Source organism: Cupressus sempervirens, chromosome 8 (assembly GCF_028749045.1).
Source record: "Cupressus sempervirens isolate cs-2001-9-10 chromosome 8, ASM2874904v1, whole genome shotgun sequence".
Lineage (NCBI taxonomy): Eukaryota > Viridiplantae > Streptophyta > Pinopsida > Cupressales > Cupressaceae > Cupressus > Cupressus sempervirens.
The window spans coordinates 285700285-285706824 of NC_143125.1; the positions used below are offsets into that span (position 1 = coordinate 285700285).

Here is a 6540-nt window from a genome sequence, read left to right on the forward strand (position 1 = left end):
TGCCACCTCGCCAACCGCATCACATTCGAATGACAGTCCTACTGATCCACATGGTAGATGGGCATTATGTCGCTATGGTAAAGATCGCATAGCTTCACCATAGTGAGATGGTGCCATCCATCGATCTGATTTAATCAGACGATCGTGAAGACTCATCATACTTTGCACTTGCTCCTCCACCGTTAGCACACCTAGCATCACCCCAGCAATCACACCCTGGTGAGACCTGGCCCTATTGACACATGGAAAAAGGGTGCCATGTCATCATGGTAAATCCCATGCAACTTCTCCATAGTGCAATAGCGCCTACCGTTGATCAGCCTTAATTTGATGATCAGAATCATGATGTACTCTACAGGTCCTTCTCTCTGAGAACCGTTGGGCCCGTGAAACGCTCTACTCTGACACATACACTTGGCACCTCCCTATTAGCCATTTGAAGCACTAACCTGGCAGATCCAAGACATGACCCCACAGAGCGGCCACGTGTCAACTAGGCGCCATGTCACTATTGTAAATATCGTGCATCTTTTCCATAGCGAGATAGCGCCTTCCATCGATCTGCCCTGATCCGACGATGAGCAAGATGGGTCTTATCTCTCAGTGTATCAATTAATAGAGACTGACCATGTGCCAACTATCTGACGAATCCCTATCTGTGGCCGGCGAAGGAAAGTATGACCCACATGCCTAACGTCGCTGATGTAACATTTTTCGACTCGACGCTATGTTGCTAATGGCGAGGGACTTTGATTTTTTGTTGGTGCCATAGTGCCCATCATGGAACTGGAAAAATGTGGTGCTGGAGAGACAATAAGGGAGAAGGGGACCCACCTTGAAGTTCTCTCTGTAGCAACTTTCCGTCAGGCGCTATGTCACTATCAAAAAACTCGTGAAATTGACTGCCCGCCGTGAAACCGAATCTTTTTTGACCTGCCCCTAACCTCTGTCCTACGAACTGGACCCACCAGACACATGTTGACAGGGTGTTATGTCACCGTTATATCCACCTTGCAGTTTCCAATGGCGAGATAGCGCCAACCACTGATCTCCTCAAATCTGATGATGGAGAACTTGTGGGCCATAGGAACTTTTATAAGGTTTGATCGCTTAAATTTTTTCGATGTTTCTCAGGCATTAAAATAATATTAACTCTGGGAATTAGCCATTGGACGGGCTGGCCATTTAAAATTTGAATCTTGGCGGGGCAAACAAATGATAACAGTCTTTTGACCAATTTCCCACATATCAAATGTAGAACTAAAATTGTTTAATAGTTACACACTATGGTTTTTGGTTATTTTTCTTTTTCTGGTAAAGATATAAATTAGCATTAGTTTTCAACTGCAACTACTATTGAACTTGTGAACAAGTTGGTAGATTGTTTCCCTTTAGCTAAATAGAGGATGTGGCTTCTCAAGCTTCTACTTCTAATCTACTATAAGGTATGTCTCTAGGGTTGTCTAATAATATCTTGGCTAGTAAAACCTTGGAGTTGGGAGCTTGTACAACTTTGGAGTTGGAAACTAGTTTTGATGGGAAATATATGCCTCTTTCAAGTTGGTGCATGTTTATGGGGATTCTAAGAAATTTAAGGTCTTTCAAGAAACAGGTTAAAGTTCCACATGGGAATTGGCCTTGCCCTCAATATGCTAGGTTTTTTTGTCTCATTGTGGTCATTATTAGTTTGCTAGCTTTATACATACATGCTTATTGTTTGGCTTCTCAGCCATGTTTATGCACTATTGTTTTTTAATTATTATTTTATATGTACATGCTTATAGTTTGGCTTCTCAGCCATGTTTATGTACAGTTATTTTTTAATTATTGTTTTATACATACATGCTTATAGTTTGGCTTCTCAAACATGTTTATATACTATTGGTTTTTAATTATTGTTTTATACATACATGCTTATAGTTTGGCTTCTTAGCCATGTTTATGTACTATTGTTTTGGCAAGACACCTTTGTCAGTAATTCTTGTCATGCCCCACATAGAGACTAACATAAGATTGTTGCAACACTTGGTTAAGGAAATCTTGTACAAGCCATCATTTGTTATTTCACAACCCCAACATGCTCTTGAACTGCAAAACCAAAAACTTTGAGTGAGAAGTGGCTACAGAAGTTCTTAATTGATAATAGAGAATGTAGAGGTTATTGATTAGTTTGGGGTTGGGGTACAGCATGTTGTTTTCTTTCCCTTTCATTGTTAACATTCTTGTTTCATTTCTACTTCAACTCACACTATAACACTACTCTGGTCAACTATGTTAGGAAGTTAAGCTATTTGTGTTGTTGATGTTGTTTTATATACTAACAAGTTATTGAATTTCAGGGTGCTAATGTTTGTGTTGTTGATGCTGTTTTATGTTTTCTTTTCAAACTTGATTCCTTGAGCTTCTCTAACTCTGTAAGATGTGTATTGTTGTAGAGGGGTTAAGCTTAATTTTAATGTGTATTTGAATTGAAGACTAGAGCTTGTAGGTTATGAGTTTTCCTTGGTGAATATTGATTTTGTTAAAATTACTTGTAGGTTATCCATATTTGATGCAATCTATGTTGAATTTTTTGGATACATAATGTGGCTATATGCATATTGATTGATGTGGGTTTGTGTTACGTTTATTTATTTGACCATCTTCATTTTTCCATACACATTATTAAGGTCTAATATTATATAGTCAAGTACCTTTTACCCATTTTTTTTATGTTCCTTAGCATTACTCAAGAAACACAAGTCAGCGATGCACCTTAAATGAATAGGGTTCTATGGACTAGGGATATGGAGCACAAATTCATTGAGTTGCTTCAAGAGCAAGTACAACTAGGTTGAAAAGGTGAAGGTAGTTTAAAAAAGGAAGCTTGGACTACCATTGAAAGGCAGTTCAATTATGAGCTAAAGTAAAATCTAACCAAGGATAATTTGAAGAATAAATTGAAAACATGGAAAGTGAGATTTAGATTAATGAAAGATTTAAGAAATACAAGAAGCTTTGCAAGGAATGAAGGTACATAGTGTGTGGATGCTGAAGACAGCATTTGGAATGAGTTGTTGAAGGTAAAATGATATTTAATATTCATTTTGTTTACATATAGCTTTATATTTGTAAATTTAGTATTGAAAGACAACTAACTATTTCAATTATTTCCCAATTTGCAGATGAAAGAATTCAAAATCGCAAAAATGTATAAAAGGAAGCCATTCCAATACTATAATGAGTTAGCCTTCATTGTGGGAAATGACATGGAAGAAGGTAATGCAGTTGCCATGGCTCAAGAGATGGAGGAAGGGAACATTATGGATGAGGCCATCGATCTTGATGATGTTTGGGATTTCAGTATACCAGTTGATGTTGATAGTCATTTGGATGAAGACTTTTCTCAATCCAACCAATTAAGTGCAAGTGGTACTCAGAGAAGATCACCATCTTCATCAAGGAAGGGAAAGAGAAAGAAGGCGAGCATGGTTGGTTTGATGGATACCATTTGTGAAGCCATGAATAGGATCCATGAGGGCATGTTAAAGCCTTACATTGTCAAAGTAGATGAAGAGGATTCTAAATCTATTGGAGAGAAAATATATGATGCCCTCGAAGGCATTCATGGGATTAGTGAAGATTCAATGATAAAGGCTTATGATGATTTTTTGGTTGAAACCAAAAGAGAAAAAGGCTTCTTGAGAATGACCGAGGGGGAGAGAGTCAAATACATACAACTTAAGTATGGAGGACTCTAGAGTTTTTGTTAAAACTATTTCAAATTATAGTGACCTTTATATTTGACTACTTCATAGCATGCCTTATGCATGCCTTATGATATTATTAGCTACAAAATGTATTTTTATTAGCTGAAAACATATTTTTATCAGCTTCAAAACATATTTTTATTAGCTAAAAACATATTTTTATCAGTTGCAAAACATATTTTTATCATCTTTTTTATGACTTTATGACATGCGTAGATGGAAAATTATTCATTGATTTTACTTTTTTAAATATTTAAAGATGCTTGTACCTACTCTTCTTATATATTAACCCACATGATGGACTTGGTTGTTTGCATTAATCATAGAATTATTTGCAAATTTGATAGCTATTAGTACCAAATTTTTTACACATTAGTCCCCGACTTCTATTGAGCTACTTGGATAGACATTTGGTCAAACAGTTTTTGTGGTGTCTAGGCTGCTTCATATTATTTTGTTGGGTAAAATGTAGAATACTATTATATTCACTTGTGTTGTTTGACTCCTATCAACATTACTAACTCTTGTGCTATTTGACTGTAATATTCACTTGTGTTGTTTGACTCCTATCAACATTACTAACTCTTCTACTATTTGACTGTAATATTCATTTACGCTATTTGACTCCTATTAGCATTACTAACTCTTCTACTATTTAGTAATATCTACATCAACATTACTAACTATTGTTCTATTTGGCTCCTATGGATAATGTCTTAATTTGGACAATGTCATTTTTTTAAGGTGTGCACAATGTTGATATCTTCTTTCTAGTCATGTTTTTTTCTCATTTTTAGAAACCTATTATTTGATTCTTCACTCCCATAAATAATGCAATAGTAGGAAATGGTATACTTACCATTTTTAGGATTTCATATCACTTGATATAATAATCCAATCAAATTTCAAATTGAAATAGATACAATGATATATTTTGTTGTGAACAAATCCTCGGCCATATAAATTGATATTTAAATAGGCTTTTAATAATGATTATAAATATTTTTTATAGTGATTTAAAAGACTTTTATTATAGTATGTGTATTTTTATATAACTAATGTATTTATTCATGTTGCAAGGTTGATGGCTTTAATCAATGTGCCAACATGTCGATGTGGTGCAGGCCCTTGTTTGTTGAGAATCTCTAACACACAAAAAAATACTGGGCATAAATTTTTGTCTTGCCCAAATAAGAAAAAGGTCGTTATTAATTTTCTTAGAAATTAGTGTAATGAATAAATAATTATTATATTAGGAACTAATGAAGATTTTCTATTGTAGGGACATGATGGATGTGGATTCTTTTAATGGGTTACTGATGCACAAACAAGTACAATGTGTGATGATGGAGTAGAGTGCAAGTGTTGCAATAGTCAGAAGGCTGGAGTAGAGTGCAAGTGTTGTAATAGTCAGAAGGCTGAAATTTACTTTTTACAATGTCTTGTTTGTCTTTTAATTGCATTTATTTGTTGGGAACATATGTGAAAAAATGCATAGCTATAATTTTTATAAGGATTTTTATCGATGACAAAATGTCTAATACTAGACTTGATATTTATTATAAACTTTTGTTGGTTGTTCCCTATCTTTGTTTGGTACATCACACTACTATATTTGGGCCTTATATTATAATATTTTTAGATTTGATGTAAAAGGTTTCGGGCCCATTTGCCGTTGCACCAAAATCCATGACTTTTAGTGAACATGGAACACCACATAATTAACCACTTGTGGGCAGGGGAGCATGTCGCATCACCCAACAATCTCCCCCTCGCGTGCATACCAAGTGCTTATGCCAGTCGGGAAGGCACCGGGGAGATTTGAACCCATGACTAGGCCAAAACCAGGCTCTAATACCAATTGTGGGGCCCATTTGTCGTTGCACCAAAAGCCATGACTTTTAGTGAACATGGAACACCACATAATTAACCACCTGTGGGTAGGGGAGCGTGTCGCATCACCCAACACATTCAAAACCAATTTTTACATAATCAAAATTGTTGTTAAAATTATCTTTACAAATAAATCTTATCTTTAGCCTTCTAAATAAGACTAGGTTCAAATATCGTATATTTTACTATTTTTATATATTTAAAACAAAAAATTTTGTGTTTGTCGAAAATGAGAGATAGGTGGCATCTCCCTTGATGGGGATGGAAATAGTCTTTGGACTTTCCTTCACACATGGTTTAAGGCTATCAGTCATTGACAGTTCTTACCCAAAAATAAAATAATTTTAGTTTTGATATTATATTCAAATTTATAGTTATATTTAACATAATTTTTTATATTCTTTATGCATACAATAGTATTTATAATCAAATTCTTCAAATGTAATTAATTTTTTTAAAAATTTTGTCAAATATTTATAATTAAAAATTGTAACTTTTGACTTCTTTAACAATAAACATATATATTAAAAAATCACGCTTATAATGGAAACAATTTTAGGCAATATTGAATATAATTTTAAAATAACCAAATTTAAATCCAACGAAAAGATCCAAAAACGTGGGTATAACAAAGTGAATTGATTATTTAATTGGTTGCTTTCAGTGTGGGCTAAGCAACCAAATATATTTGTGGATAAGAGAGGTCTAAATATTTAAACTTTGTAAACTTTGAAGTTTAACTAAATATAAGTGAAATATGTGATATACCTTTCTTATGAATAAAGTCAATTTATAATGAAGAGGGTAGTAAGAATTAATTTCACTTTAAAAAATTTAACAATTTTTTTTATAAATTCATATTAATATATATTTTTAAAAACTTATTCTAATTCCTATT

General features: G+C 34.0%; 1 pseudogene; it reads left to right on the forward strand.

Annotated features, from left to right (window-relative positions):
- Positions 1–5858: 5858 nt before the first annotated feature.
- Positions 5859–5988, forward strand: LOC149542547 (U6atac minor spliceosomal RNA; annotated as a pseudogene).
- The last annotated feature ends 552 nt before the right edge of the window (positions 5989–6540 follow it).